The sequence below is a fragment of the Anser brachyrhynchus genome (assembly GCF_964034855.1).
Source record: "Anser brachyrhynchus genome assembly, chromosome: 15".
In the NCBI taxonomy this organism is placed as follows: domain Eukaryota; kingdom Metazoa; phylum Chordata; class Aves; order Anseriformes; family Anatidae; genus Anser; species Anser brachyrhynchus.
Genome location: NC_137733.1, coordinates 11216206 through 11232961, shown reverse-complemented (window position 1 = coordinate 11232961; position 16756 = coordinate 11216206). Strand labels below are relative to the sequence as shown.

The 16756-nt window shown below is 42.3% G+C and overlaps 1 long non-coding RNA gene across 5 annotated transcripts in view; it reads right to left on the bottom strand.

The window, feature by feature from the left end:
• Nucleotides 1-16756, bottom strand: part of LOC308178274 — a 290108-nt gene that overhangs the window by 35178 nt on the left and 238174 nt on the right. For all 5 annotated transcript variants that reach the window (XR_013939658.1, XR_013939659.1, XR_013939660.1 and 2 more), the window contains one exon: nucleotides 6291-6405. This is a non-coding gene — a long non-coding RNA (uncharacterized lncRNA). The remainder of the gene's footprint in view (nucleotides 1-6290; nucleotides 6406-16756) is intronic.

Sequence of the window (16756 nt, the reverse complement as noted above, 5' to 3'; positions counted from 1 at the left end):
CATCAATGAACCTGGCCAGCCTCACTCACAGGATTTCCAGTATGCGATGCAAGACACAAGCCAAAACTGCTCTCCCCAGCCTCCATGCCAGCCTTGCTCTCTGCTGAGCTGCCCAGAGGACATGGACATGAAAGGGGGCCACAGGAGCAGCTATGAAGAAAGTCAGTTTTAATTTTGAAAGAATTTTCTCAGAGATTCTTCACTCTCCCCGTTTATTTTTCATGAGAACATCTCCTGTTTCTGTAAGAAAGCTCTCTTAAAAACACAGCCTGCTACGAAGCTACAGAATAAAACACCCTTGATAAAAGAGTATTGCATTTGGGTCTCCTAGGTCTCCTGTGAGATGATGACTGACCACACATTTCTACCAAAAGTATTTTCGATGTATAGCTGTTTTGAGTAAATAAATACACTGAAAGACGTACTGGTTTGCTGCATAAAATTCTGACTTTTCTATTGAATGCCAGCATTTCCCACTTCCACAAGGAAACATATGTGAAAGAGAAGGATCTATTCCTTTTCCTATTGACCTTACCCTTCAAAAAAACACACAACAACAACACCCAAGCCTTTTTCTCTGGGAGAAACCCCTTGCTTTTTCTATCTTTCTATCAGTCTTGTAAGGCTACTGCCCTTTCCAAATGCATAATACACTTAAACCTACAGGTTACCGTACGCTTACCTTCAGCTCCTGCTTCTGAGAGAAGCTGGTTAGCTATTGCCCTGTAAATACCATCAACTTGATTCAGGCAAATATAACAGGAGCAAGTGCACCTTACAAGCAGGTGGGCAGAGCAGATGGAAGGCTATACAGCTGTGATCCCACAATGTGTACATCTACAGCAGAGTTCAGGCTCCTCAACAGGAGCAGGGGGAAAATTAACCAGAACACCTTTGTGGGGCAGGAGGATGGTGGTATTTTGATTTTCCAGCAGGAAGGGAGGGCTGGCAAGGACTTGCTTGAAGGCACACTGATGCCTGCAGCTCTTGCTAGCCCATGGATGGATGCCTCACGGTGTGGTGGCAGCTCCCACTCTGTGCACAGCTACATGTGGACTTCACAAGGAGCCCGTGGTGGTCAGCCCTGCTTGGGAGCTGTTACTGATTGCCAAATCTGACTCCTGAAAAGATTTATAGGGATGGAGAGCTTAGCAGAAGGCAGCACGTCAACAGCACCAGCAGAAAGAAGAATTCACCGTGAGACAGCAGAGCTGGAGCACTTACAAATGTCAAGGCAGGCTGACAGCCCACAGGCAGAGTTATCTCCGCAGTGTTAGCACGTTTCGTGGAGGAAGCATCCCACACAAGTCACCCTGGCGGTTAGGCTGTAAACGAGCCCCTCACTGACACAGCCAAGGCCTGGCCGTGGGCTCCCCACTGATTTTATGGCAGAGGACCCCAGGGCGATTGGTGGTGATGCAGGGGTGGGCAGTGAGCAACCACAGCCGTAACCCTTCTCAGCAAGGGTGTGTTTGGGAATTTTGGACTCTCTGTGGCTCTCATGTGAGGCTTCTTGATCCCTGGATGCAGCTGCCGTAGAATAGACTTCTGGAAGGCTCAGGTATGCGCTCTTAAAGGATCTCATATTTTTGAAGTGTCATCACCAATACTTGGAGAAAAAAATCCTTTCTTTTCCTATTTCATTTTGGAAAATACGTTGTTGAAATAGTTATCTTCTCAGACATTTAATACTGATGCTGAGAGAAAAAGCAAGAGCAGGAAAAAGGGGCACCTTACAAATCCTGTGACATGCTCACACTAGTAAAAGGGAATCTGGTGCTATCCCCTTCACTAAAAGGAAAATAACAGGGATAATGTGAGGAAAAAATCCCTGCTATCTCCTATCAGCTAAAATAAATTTTATGTCATTAAATTATGCTTCTGTCATTAAAATAGATGTCAGTGGGGTGGCCATCAATCTGCCTCTTCAAAGAGGGACACTGGAGTAAGGATGGGGCAAGACCAGAGAGCTTTTCTGTATATAGGTGTATTAAAGGACTTCAGTCAGCTATGGGAGCTTAGAGTTTTAAGGTTATTGTGGCAAGAAGTTTATGGCCTCCATTTTACCCCTAAGACAAGTCCAGTGGGAACAAACTCTGAATGAAATGCATACTAAGCAACTATTTTAGAGTCCCCCAAGTACATCTATTTTGCTCCCTTCCTTTTTCCTCCCATCCTCCAAACCAGAAAACACCACACAGCACCTTTAACAATCTTAACACCTCTGGCACAAAACAGGGGACGCCTCAGGAATGTGCTGCAGGAGACATCAACGTTCCCAGCATTTATATAGACGTGACCAGTTACATTAACAGACCATTAAAATTTACCACCTCTCTGTTCCTGTCACAGCGCGGTGTCAGGGTGTGATGTGACAGCGCAGCCGCTGGGGTTTGTTCCTGCTTGCAGAGCTTGGTCCAACGCCTCAAACCTGAACCCACTTCAAAACTTTCTGCCTGGTGAAAGGATTAATTTGTAGCAAGATCTCAAAGCCATGGATTTTCCATACTTTATTGCCAGTCTAATATTTAAGCTCAATATCTCTAATACGTGAGACACGGGAAAAGTGCCCTTTAATAGGTTTGTCTCCATCCTTCCCTACGATCATCGTTTGTTGTTCCGCCACCTTACCAACCCACACAGCATCTTAGCAACACCCCTGGCAGCATGCTGTAGGGAGATAATACTAATTAGAGTTATCAAGTCCATCTTGATTTTGACATGACGCTGCACGCTGCTGTGCAGACTGCAGCAGATACATCCCCCTCCCTCCGCCCCCAGATGTAGCCCAGCTACAAATGCTCAGCTCAGATCAAGTCTGAAAGGAAAAGAGAAGGTCACCAGCTGCTTGCAGCAAATCTCCTGCTGATGCTGTACCAAAACACTTCTGCTTTTCCCTAGGATGAGCCCAGCTCTCTGGTAGACTTGCCAGCTTCTACCTCTTTTCTTAAACTGGATCTCAATGAAATAGTCACGTATCCACACCATCTAGAAACTGAGTTCATTTTCTATTGGATCAACTCTAAAAGCCTTGTCAGGACGCAGTGAATGAGCTGGAAATTAAACTATAGAACGCACTACATTCGTGCATTAGAATACAGGAACTGACAGGTAACAATAAATACACTCACAAATGTTAAAACAGTAACTATAGGCTACAGGGGAAGAAAAATATATATATTTTTCTATTCTCTGAACTTCTGAGACATAGTCTTGGCTTTGAAAAGGCTCGTTTAGACTTCATTTAGAAACAAGAGCAGATGATGTCAAAAATTCTTCTCCTCTTTTTTGGAGGCCCAATAAAAAGTACGGCATGATTTTAAAATGAAACAGATTTTGTTTTCTCCAGTAATTCTGCTATCTAGTTGTGCTCCTTTAATTAGCTATCAGCAGCACTTAATTTATTTCTAGCATATTGTTGCCAGCTTTTTGCATATCTCTCCCAACCTGTGAAAAATCATAAAAATAGACCTACAAAAATTAATCTTCCAATTCCATGTGCAGCAATATTAAAATGGTAATTGCACTCTTTAAACCTCTAAAACCCAGCTCTACCTCTAGATACTTATCTGAAAGCCCAGTGAAGTTGTGTGATAGCTGCTGTTCATGCTACTTACACATTACGGGAAGTCATTGAGGCCTGATACTAATCACTAAAGCGTAAGAACTTCACACACAGAGGCCAAAGTTCATCAGTGCCTTTGATTTCTGTACTGAAGGTTGATTGTCTGGAGAAATGAACTCCTTTTATTAATTCTTAGCATCATACTTACCTTTATTTATGATAGCACAGGAAGAAATCTTGTCATCTCAAATGTATTACACTCAGCTTGCAATGGAGCAATTTCTTACAAACCTGAGCTTAAATACAGACCCTTTCCTCATGTGCGGGTAGGATGTGAGGTCAGGTCCCACTTTGCTCCTTAAGGAAATTCACTGCCCCATAGAAACACCTTCTGCTCCCTGCACGGAAGTCTACAAACTGCTATGACCTTGTTGTGATTGGATGCTTACTCCTTGTAAAGATCAAATCCACTTTGAAACTCTTCCTTGCCGGTTTAACTATTTGCTATGCACTCCAGGAAAACACAGACTCCAAAGAAGTATTTCATATTTTGGCAGTATTTAACAGAAATAGGTCAAAGGTTGTTGACTGTTGTCTCTTACTCACATAGCTTCTGTAAATGATGGTTTTGGGGGAATTCTCCTCCACATGAGGTTGTGGCAGGGCACGTACATCCCACAAGGACAGAGTGGGAGGACAATGTCCCACTTGTTCCATTGCCAGTCCCACTGCATGCAACGGGCACCTTGGGATGAACACACCAAAAATCGAGGGTGGCTGATCCTGGGAAGGAAGCAGCCAGAAACCAGTTGCCTCCTGGCTCATGGGAGTCCCCCAGCAGAGAGCTGCCCTTTTGTAGAAGGAGGACAGCGCTGATTGCAGCCTTACAAGGCTTCTCAGGCCTACTCTACAAAGCTGGGGTCTAACAAAACCAGAAACTTCCCTTATCATTTTGGTCATTCCACTTTAACATATGAAAACCTCCTAAAATAGGAAGGACGGGGTGTGACAGTACTATTTTGTGACATTATAATATCTAAAATGTCTCAACTGGACTTTTTTCTTTTTCCTTTTAGATTAGATTATTTGAAGACTTTTTTTCCATTAGAAAGTAGTATTTTCTACAGACCCAAGCATGGAAAGGCTACAGACTGTCACCAGCTGACTTGGAGACACCCTTTTTAGCTGAGACCCAGAGAGGACCTTCAGGAACCACAAGTGGGTCTGATTATCCATTCTAAAACCATAACCTATGCTGAAATGGTAAAGCAAAGTTTCTGGACAAAAAAAAAAAAAGAGAGAGAGAGAAAGAGAGAGAAGTGGAGATCTTTTGGGGAAACATCACTGTATTTTACTCCAGAAAAAGTGATATCAAAGAGAAAAAGAAGTGAACAGGTTACAGTATTAAAATTTCTTCTCTATCATTTGGATTCATTTCAGAGTCATTTGGCAAGCTCTCACAACGGGCAGCTTCAAATGCCCTAGAGTAATTACAAAAGAAATTCCATTAAAAGACCCTGATGAGGAAAACTATTAAAATTGAATATACACTTTGCTCTGATGAATTTTTCTACTTCACTTCTGTAGCAAATTATACAGCTCCATGTTGTTAGGTTTTTTTCTTTCACTAAAAGCATGAATTACAGTCCTATAAATTTACCCTTACTGTCAATTAAATTAAATAAACATTGTCTGAGCGCATTAGGAAGTGATACAAAACAATTCAATACCAGGGTTAGTTATTGAGGAGGTTTTTAATGAGCATAAATTGATGTAATTAAAATAAATCTACTTTTCACGTTTCTTGAGTAGATGCCCTGTAGCCATTCTTGTAGAATGCTATAGCAAAACGCACACTGGGCCAAAGCTCCTATCTCTCCGCAGATTACATCGGAGCTTCCTGCTCTCTGGGATTTCAGAGATGACTAAGACTGGAGGATGCTGCCTACTTAAAGGGTGGGTGAAGGAACATAAATGTGAAGATCAACATTCATGCTTTTGTTAAATTAATTTTTCCATCACCGAATCATCTTCCTTTGACAGAAGCAAATGAGGAAATGAAAGTACCTTTTAGTATTAGCCTTTATAGGCTGTTCGCAAGTAGTTGGTAACTTCTGTGAATTCTGCCTTTGGAAGGTATTTTACAAGTTGCAATATAGCCATGTGTTGGGACTACATTTAAAACCAATATGCTAGGCTAAAAAAGTATGTTGCTCTTACAAGATTTCCCTCCCTCTCTTTCTTTGCATCCCTAAAATAATACCAGTAGGATGACCAACACTATTGACTTGCTTAAGGATAGGAGGCATGAGTTCTCTGTGGAGCAGCAGATGCCAGGTATGCCTATTAATAAACCACATAGAGCTGAGGAGAGTAGAATGCTAAAGGAGCTCAGTTGGTATATATTAGACAATTCTAAACAGATGGAGAATAAAAACAAAAAATAGAATCAGAAGTATTTTATACTACACTCCAGTGGTGGAGATGGCGATGATGTCTAGTGTGGAGGTGTTTGTATCCCCAGATCTCCCATCTTAAACTGCTCCGAGCCTGCCTCAACACCACTATCATTGGCACCTGGGCCCTACTGACAAAATAAAGGTTATTTGTCACTTCACATTGCACAGTCCAGTTCTCAAGGCTGCCCCGCAAAGTGTTTTGCCTTAGAACAAAGGCAGAGCATATGAAGAAAAAATTCCATATATAACACCATTCTTCTTCTCACCTTCATTTGGGCTGGTCTAGGTCCTCAAGCTGAAGTCCTATTGCTTCTGTCAGATAAATTCTCCAAATAGGTTCCCATTTCAGGAGTTCATCTTCACATAGCAAAATTATTCTGGCTAAAAAATAGAGAAAGATTGTTTTTGTGTGTGCAAGACTTTCACTGACAATTAGTGCCTTTGGCATCCCCTCTTCAGAGAGAAGAATTTCACTCTGCGGATAAATAAAGAGCTTAGGTCTCCAGGGATGTCAGCCTTTAACAAACAATAAATGCATGCAACAGTTTAGAATGGAATATAAATCAGAGCAGCAACTTGAAGGGTCCTTCTTAATAACACAACGTACGTTTATCTCCAAGAAAAGAACACCCAGCAGCTAGCAAACACCACAAAATTTCCACACACCATGGCATTGTCTGCAGCTCTTAGAAAAGTAAAACATGCTTGAATAGATGTCAATGTTCTTAACACTACAGACCTGCATGCTCAGAGAAAGGAAAACGCAGCTCACTATTTCTCCCAAGGCAGCACAAAATACTGTTCCTTATAACTGCAAGCGTAAGATTCAAAAACGTTTCCATAGCCTTGGTGATGCCTGCTGCAAACTGGCAGCATACCAATCACTGGCTTAGGCTGTAACACAATAGGTAAAGTCCTTAAATCTTGATGTGCACATCTCTCCACCCTTAAAAGATGGTGGTTTTGATAAAGACATACAGCTTGGAAGCATGGGAGTTCATTTACAGAATGCTTTTATGGTGAGACAGTTTTGCTCTTTTCAGCGTATAATTCTTTCTTTTTTTTCCCCCCCTTCTCTTTTCTAATTTTTCAAGGTTGTTATCTCAGTGCTTTTTCCTTGGTACCAATTCTTCTTAGCTCACAGTGACTCACAGCAGGGAGGCACAGAGAGCTACCACCGGAAGCCTCCTCCCTGGAGACGCTTCACAATACTGCCTATTATTTAGTGACTTGAAACGCTGGTATAATGGCACACGTCTCCAACATCCCCTTCTTTCATTTTTTCACCCCAGGGACCCAAGCCATGGAGACGTTATCTCCGTTCTCTCTTCCCCACTCTCCCCCATCAATGTGCAGGAAAGCAGAATGGCCAGTCTCCAGACCGCACCTGGTGCTCCTGACACTGGTGTGCAGCAAATCCAAGTGGTGGGCTCCAAAGCTCAGCTCAACCATGTATTCGTTCACCAAGGAAAGGCCTGAATACGGTTAGAAAAACCCAGCATACCTTAAAGGGGTATTGAATTTGGAGATGTTCTTGTTGGTCGTCAACACCCACCCTGAAAATCAGAGGGGGAAAGCAGTGGAGAAGATACTCCAGATACTGTGACTGTGCTGGGATGGGGGGTTAAAGCCTTCTCTGCTGATGCTTAGCAGAAGACCTCCTCAGTAGAAGTAAACCTTCCTCAGCAGATCCCTCATTGCAGTTTAAAAAGTCAGCCAGCCCTCCTTGCGCTCCCACGCAGCGTTTATTCAGCAGAAGAGGACAGATACTAGGGATATACGAATGTACAGTTCTGGAAGGAAATCAACTGGTTTTATTAAAAATGACAAAAGAATGGACCATTTTGCCTCCACATAGGCTGTAGCCCTTCAGGCCTGAGGACAGTGTCTTGCAGGCTGACAACAGGACACAGGGCCATTACAGGGTACCTGCAAGCCCTCCGACTAACCTACCAGCCATTTACATCTGGCTGTTATCTGTTGTTCCTTTTAAATTTCTCTCTTCCAAAAACCACACCAGGTGAAATCCAATATCATGCACTGACTCACAAACAGCTATTTATTCTGAAGAAATCTTTCACTCGAGTCTTTTGTTAGAAGTTTCTAAAGAAAACACAGGGTAATAGGGCAGGTGAAGTCACAAGTTGAACTGACTGCACACAATAAACAAAGCATCTATAGCTTCAGTGTGCCATAGCTCTGTCTGGGTGAACAGGATAATGTTTTGGAGCCTAGCAGTGGTTCAGGATTACAGGTTACTTTTCTGTTCTACTAAATTAATTACGTGGCTGAGCATGTCTCCTTGCCTCTCAAATTTTTGTTGACACATTTGCTTCTGTGTTATCCATTTGAAAGAGAAAGTCCTTAGAAGAAAGCCCATCTTCTTCTGCAGACTTCTCTCTGTACCGGCCCTAGCACCATAATCCCTTCTTGGCACATATAGCAATTGCCTTAACATATGTGCAATTATTAATAGAAGTTATAACAAGAGGAATAATTATGGGGTTTACTGTTTCATGGCCCATATAAAAATTTGTTGCGGTTCAAATATTAGTCATATTAAGTCCAAGACCATAATGGTAACATTTAACCCTGGTGATGACTGGAGGCAAGGTGCTGGTTGGCTGCTTACGGCAAAAATTGCTGTTTACAAAGTGCTGTAGAGATGACTGCACTATGCAATTACAAACATATTAAATGAACTGAATTCAAACAGCCACAATAAGGGAGAGGAGAAAGTATGTCTCTTCCAGGACAGCACCTAGCTGCCGTTGGCAGTTAGCATTCAAAGACAAATCCTCCTCCTGAAACGTAGCATGCACACTCAGACGGGGTAGGTTACACTCTCACTTTCTCCATAACCTTCAATGGGATGTGACATGAGGAAATGTGCAGCAAAAAGCTTTCTGCCAAAGTAGAAATCAGGGAGTTTTCCCTTTTTTCTTCCTTTATTTTCTTCCCGCTTTAGCAATCTAAGAATAGCGCAGATTAGAAACAGCACTTTCCACCCTGGAATGCTCCCCATAGGGGAAAATGCCTGCAGAATATAGGTGTTAGCTGGACACCCATCTTTCCAGAAAGGCGGAGGGAGATGAGCTATGTGCAGGCTGGAACAGGAGTTCTGCTTCCTTCCTCCCACCCTGGCACATGCCATCCCCGTTTGTGTAAGTCCATGAGTACAGCAAACTCAGGAGTTTTGCCACATCAGGAGAACTGAGGTGAGCAAAACCCAGAACGGGTGCAGCAGGTAGGCAAAACTCCAACCCAAAATACCCTAATATTGCAAATCTTATCAAGAAGGCAACTGCCCTTTTGGGAAGGGGTTACAGTCTTATTGTGGAACTTTCTCCCTCATGCCACTGAGAAGTACAAATTATATTTTTCTTCAGTATGAAATCTGCCATTTTCATATGATCACACACCAGTAGGACTGGAGCTTTATCCAAAACAGCCAGGCTTAACATTTCTGCTACACCACAGGGGAGAGTAACATGTACCCTGGCACAAGGATACCAGCAGACTATTGGCAAAAGGCCGCTGGATTAGACATAAATCAAATTAGCAGGGGGTGGAGAAAGAATTCCCTCCCCAGGGCACCATGTTAGACAGGCCTGAGAGCCAAATGGCCGAGCAGACCCACAAGCTGCCCTGTTTGGGGTCAGATGCAGTGATATCCCCCCAGCCTTCAGCTCTTTGGGGCAGGGAATCCCATCCTGCTGTTCAAAAGAGGGGGGTTCATTAGGCATTGCTTCCTCCATTCCACAAAACTTGTCTTGAAATTGTGCTAAAGCCCCGAGCAGGCCTGGCTGTTCTCATGTCTTTGCTGCCTGGCATAATCCCTCAGCTAATTGCTGGATGGGAGAGGCACCTCTTCCCCATGCATCAGGCGGTGCTTCAAACATAAATATTTCATAAATGACAGAGACTTCTTGAAAATTAACACATTTCTGCAACCCATGCTTGAGGATTGTTGTGAAACAAAGTGCCTTGCTTTCAGGGTCTTGTTTTCCACTCTTAGACTGATCCTGACAATATGTAAAACATGCAACTATAACGTTTTTGTAGAGTATTAATACAACATATCTCAAGGATGTTTATCAACTGCTGCTCTTAGGAAACCTTTTGAAATAGTTACTTGACTCCCACTGGATCCTACTTGAAGGTAAGGGTTCCCAAGAGTTTATTTGTATTTCAGAGAAGAACACGCTGACCATGTTCACACTTCCTAACATTTCTTTCAGACACTAGGGATTGTTTACCCAAACTTGCATGCAAATATCCCATCTAATTAATTTTGTTCTCTTAAAATGCGTTTAAATAAAGCTTTTCAGGGAAATAGAGCTTGTTTCTATTTATCTTAGTTGAAACTAGGACTATAAATCTCTTCAGTTTCCTTTATTGACCTTAGACAAAATTACAAATATAAATTACAGCTGCTGCAAATTAAATGTTCTAATGACTGTTTGAAAGCAAATGCAATAGCATCAATAACAAATTAGATAAGACACAGCAAGAACAGCATAAAGCAACCATTCACTGGTGAAATCCAAAAGATTTCTGTGAAAATGCTCAGCCAGGGGTGCTCTTCTACCACCAGATTTCTTTCATATCTGCCTGTTTTATAAATTCAGTTATCCAGACCCAGAGGACCTGCAGGTGGCTTAATATATCCACCATAAAAATTCAGGGAAAAACACCATACTTGAAGAGGCAATATATATTCCGTATAGCCCAAGCTGAAATACATAAATATATCACCAGTTTTACTGTCCCAGCAGTTTTCTTCGTTCTTCATCTCACCATAAACACTGGCCACAGGGTCATGGTCTACAAGGGCAAATATCAAGTGATGCTGCTTCAGGTACCATACATTTCTCATGAAGGAGCTCCTATTTCACAAAGCAGCGTAATCATCAGTTTTCTACACCACTGACACTTAGACCCTTATGCACAAAGGTATCTGTTTACCAGGTCATGAAATTGCAAGTATAATAGCAGTGACTTTGCTGCACTTGATAAAACTGTAAAACATTTCATTTTGCTGCCTACTGAGCTTTAAAAAAAAATTACATTGGAGAGGAGACAACATTCTTGTTACCATCAAAGTATTTCAAACATCTACTTTTCTGCTTGTGATCTGGGGACATGCATTTTTCCTTCTTTTCCAGTTGCGCCACTACTTTCTGATACAAACAGCACTGCAAATATCCAGGAAAAAAAAAAAGGATTCCTCTTACTCTTTCTTAAGTTTTATGTGATCACAAAGCCTCTCTGAATACATATATATGTGTATAGTATTAATATCCCCACAAATTTTACAAAATAGGTACCCCCGGTAACTAGACAAACAAACTCTGCATTTATATCACACACACACAATAAAAAAAAAAAAAAAAAAAAAAAAAAAACACACACACACCAAAAAAACACCACAAAACAATCACACAAGACACACTGGAAGACCTATATTTGTCTTTCTGGCTCACAGAACTAATTGCTTCTACACAGAATTCAGTTGGTTTGTTCAGTTGGTTTGTTGGCCATCGTTGTCTCAGGGCCTAACAGCCAATGTGGTGTCATTGGAAATCTTGCTCATAAAAATGCCATAAACAGCAAACTTTGGCTAAAAGTCTACTGACTGTGTTTGGAAACCAGAAAAACTTTGCACTCTGGACCAAGGCAAGAATCTAGTGTGGTGCTGCATCAGGACAGAGCTGACGGACCCTCCTAGCCTGCGAACTGCCCCACAGATAGTACTTCTCTGCTCACAGCAGGCAGTATGCCTTGATTTTGTCTTCCCTCATTAGCTAAGCTAAGAAGTGAGAAATGGTAAGAAAAATAAGAAAAAACACTTCTTCCCTGGTGCCAGTCGAGCTGCTGCTCAAGAGAGACCTCCACAGACACCTGGTACCTCTGGCACCTCTATATTTGTGGAAGAAGTTGTATGTTTTCTTGAAATAAAACCATTCCGTCAAGGTCTCCGAATCCTTGCGATGATTCAGACACCATTTGCTGTTTTAATGGTGAAATTAATGAGAATCTCTGCCTTAACCTAAGCCTCTTGTCAGCGCAGCTGGGAGAAAGGCCTCGCAGCGCAAGCACCGGGCCTGCTCCTAGCGGGTATGGCTGGCCTCTGCTCCGGGGAGAGCGCTTATGTAAGCTGGCATCTGACATTCACTGTTATCCTCTACTGTACATCGGTTTGTGTAATTTCATTCATGATTTACTCTGACCTTTAGCTGTGTTTGGTATTTTCTGGTACCAAAAACTGGCACTTAATAAAGGAAATTTCAAGAAAACATCAGCCAACAAGCTAAATATCTGCACAGGAAAGGCAGATTTCATAGTGAACTGAAAAAAATGATTGCCTTGCTGTCAGCCTGGGAAGATTCCCCACAACTTCAACCTCAAGTTACGAAAAGACGGATCTCCTTCTGCCTTAATACCAGAGTTTTACCCCTATTTCTTCTCAAAATACCCAGGTTCTTTATTCAGCTCTTTTGCCCAAGCTACTCTGCATGTATGCATTCATGCATGTAGAAAATTCACTGAGCATCCTCCACGGGAACATTCTGCAAAAACCGTCTGCTGGATGCAACAGTTCAGCGGAAAGATTATCAACATCCAACGGTAAATGTTGGGACCTTAGAGTTAAATGGCAAAGAGGCAATTACGAAGACGAGGTTAAATACCTTTCGTTCACAACGCCCACAAGTCACAAGGCTTGAAATGTTTGCTCTTGAAACTGTAACTTGGTAGCACTGGGTCTGGAAAAAAATCCTGCTCCCTCAACAGGCCCAGCCCCTCTTCTGCAGTTATTTGCAGAAGGGAAAAAAAAAACAGCCTGTGCATTCAAAACTCCCGTGGAGCTTTGCAGGCAAAAGAAACACGAAAATCTCTTTGATCATGTTTAAATATTTCAGACAGGTGACCAGGCTTTGGAAGTTTAATTACCTTAAGCCATGAGAGGGCAGAGAAGGAGGGCAACGGCAAAAAGAAAGGAGAAAAAAAAAAAAAAGGACTTTTTTCAGGACAATGGGATGTTACTATTTATGAACCTGCAAGAGAACTAGAGCTGAAATAATTAGACAGAAAAAAGAGATTTTAATTAATGATGGTAGTTCTTCACAAAGGAACCAGATTGCCAGCCCTGCAAACTGCCAATTCTTTTTATCCAAATGTGTATATATCCTCAGTGAGGCTATTGCATAGATCCCTAGCACAGGACATTGCCCTGAGCCGTGAAGTCCAACATCTGACTGGTCACACCTCTCGGCTTTTGCTGCAGCTGAGCTTCGCCATGTGAATAGTTGTTCACTAAATCAGTTCCTCCGTACAATCAGATCCTTCAACATGGGCAATTGATCTCTAATGACTTGAGCGAACCTGTAGAGGTGACCAAGAATCACAAATCCTACTGAAATAAATGAAGAGTACCACAGGTCCCATCAAGGTCCCAGCCTGAGGAAGTCAAGGTAAATGGAATATCAGTTCCCTTTAATACCTAAGGAATAAGGAAACATTTAGGAGAAAAGAAAAGAAAAGAAAAGAAGAGAAGAGAAGAGAAGAGAAGAGAAGAGAAGAGAAGAGAAGAGAAGAGAAGAGAAGAGAAGAGAAGAGAAGAGAAGAGAAGAGAAGAGAAGAGAAGAGAAGAGAAGAGAAGAGAAGAGAAGAGAAGAGAAGAGAAGAGAAGAGAAGAGAAGAGAAGAGAAGAGAAGAGAAGAGAAGAGAAGAGAAGAGAAGAGAAGAGAAGAGAAGAAAAAGGTGGGGTGATTGGGAGGGGAGTAACTTCTCATTCAGATCAAGCCATTTTGTTTAACTTCCTTTCGTCCTGTCCAGAAACAACAGTCACTTTATCCCAATCCTTACTAGCATCATAGCCGTGGGGGCCATGAGGCACTATATTCTGTGGAGAGCAGCAGTTGTAGAATTTGTTCCTGAGTTGGAAGGTGATGAAGAGGGTTTGTTTTTTCAGTTGTTTATTAATAACATTCTGGAGTAATGCAATGCTAGCAAAAGCCTCTCACCATCTCCCTCTACATCCTGTTCTCCACTCCTTTGCAACTGGATGGAGAATTCCGCCTCCCAGAAGTGTGGAGCAGACTAATGGATTTGGGGTAAAAATCCCCTGGTAGAAGGAAATGTGGTCTGCCTGATCCCTGAAAATTTAATTTCTGGTCTCCAATGGCTAAAAATCGCAGTTAGCTTTAAATAAATCTGAAGGGTACCACCTTGCTGCAGCTCTCATAACCTCTTGCGGCATGGGGAAGCAATGATCTTCACTACCTGTGCCTGATACAAAATAGATTAAGTCAAACGTATCAACTTCACTTTAACATGAGTGTTTCTATTACCTGGGTCAGAGAGTCTGTGCAGTTACTCTCCAAAACCCGCTGTTATTAATTCAGCAATTATAGCTTTAAGGTGGCAGGGAATCCTCGGTGTTTGAGCTGGCACTGGAAAGCTGTAATTCTGAATGGGACATGACGTGAATTACTGGATTGATGTAATTCTTCAGCTTTTTATGCATTTTCACTGCATATATTAAAATACGGCAAGTAATTCACTTTTAATTATGCAAATTCAAAGACACTAAGACAAGAGATGGATGAGTTTTTAAATGCCTGCTCTGTCCGGCCACCTGGGGTTAGCATAGAAAATCCACCAGCTAATCAGGTAACCTGGCCCACCATGCTCCTGCTTGCCTGAGCATACACAAAATTACCTCTTTTTAGTATTCAGCACCATTACAAGAGCACAGAGTACAGGAAAGAAATTGCCAAGCAGCAGGGAAGCTGGGGAAAGGGAGATGATCTCTACCTGCCTCCCCAGCTTCTCTGGGTGTTCAAGGACAGATGACACAGAGCTGTTCTGACTTCAACAGAAGACCTCAAGGGCTGTCAGGTACTTTCTAATTTGGCAGTTATCTTTCTGATATTATTCCTTGGTTTTACTGGGACAGCATCCTTAGCCATCATTTCTCAAGGAAGGGAAAGATTTGCCCAACAGGGGTGTAACACGTAACTTTCAGTCATAGTACGCATCACATTCTGCAGCTCTGCTCTTGGCTTCTTCGCTGCTCCTAAGTAAAGCTCATGGCTGAAACCAGCTTTTAAGTGCATACGTCCACACACAAGTCTGTGCATTTATTGTAAAGGAGAAGTAAGTTACACTGCGCTCAAAGACATTGTTGTTAAATTGTAAGATTCCAAGTGCAAGTAATGATGGCTTGTTAAAAGTCTAGTGACTGTATCTAATAGCTGCAGTGTTCAGTGCTGTAATTACAGAGGCAAGAGATTGCTGAACACGTGTAAAAAAGGAAATAATTGGGGTAGCAGTAATGCAAAAGCTTCTCCAAGCCTAGAGCAATTGTTATTTTGCCCTCCTACTGATGTGCTCCTTCCCAAGGATACAATGGTTAGAAGCTTGGTCTGTCTGATGAACATTCAGGTTAGGTGTTTTCTACCAGGAACCCCAAGGCTTCACCTCCAGTACGTCCGCAGTTTAGGACACAGGGGTAAAATTACACCAACACTTTATTGCCTTGCCCTGAAAGGATACATCTGCCTCTTTTCCCTGGAAGTCTGGGAGACATTTCCAGCAAGCAAATTAGCAATGCAAATCTCTAGCAACCTACGGAAAGGAGGGAGCTAAAGAAGATGCTCGTGAGGCACTGCTGTGCTGAGTACTTCACATTAGTATCTCCAGCCCTGGTGGAAACTTTTCTTTTTCTTTAATCTGTTCACCTTCCTTTCACCACCTAGGGATGCCTCTTTGCTGGTTTCAGTCTTGCTTCTCTAGAACATGATTTCTTGAAGCTTCCTTAGCTGCTGTTCTGTGTGCTGGAGCCTTTCACTGCTTTCCTGCATGCCTATTGCATACAGTTGTGACAGAAGAACATCGTCTTCCTGAAATGGAGTAGGTGGATGGCAGTGTTTTTTCTGCCATGTCCTTGGCATTGCTATTACAAGTCTCACTCGGATACATTATCTGCCCCGAAACCCTGGAATTGAGCTTTATTTTCAAGCTTTTTGAAACTCACAGTTCTATTTTGGCATACCTGCTGATCTCAGCCTTTAAAAATCTAACCAGAACAGAACAGTCACCATGTTAGCCTTTTACCAACAGGCACTACCAGCTCGGTCCCTACTTCCACTCCCAAGACATTGCATGACCTCTCGCAGTCTCATCATGAGACAAGTCTGGCTAGATCTGACAAAACCTCTGAACGCACTGTTTCTCTATGAATTCATCACCAAAAAAAGGCTCAGAACCTGGAACTAAAGAACTGAGATGCTCCCCTCCTGCTGCAGTAGAAAAAGTACCTCTTGCTCATTGTGCACAGAGTTGCTTGAACTTCTCTACTTCCCAGTCATGCTACAAGAAAAGCGGATTTTATAATCAGAAGGAAATGAAAAGCACATAAGGAGGTGTTGGCTGCATGATTAAAGAGTTCTTTCAAAATACAAAATGAAGCACAATTAATATCTTGGCTTGAGGGAGACTAATGACTTGGGTGGACTCTTCCATTCTCACCTGATGTCACCATTAGGTAGCAAAGGCTGTTGCAACTCCCTTAAAATTTATTCTGCAACACGTCTGCTACTGGTTCCACCAACGAGACTGCGTAAAGATCAGCCTGTAACAGGAATCAATTTAACCCCATTTACCTTCTTAACGTCAGTGGTATCATAGAGATCACTTATACCCTTGTACGTTAAGGAAAGCAGTT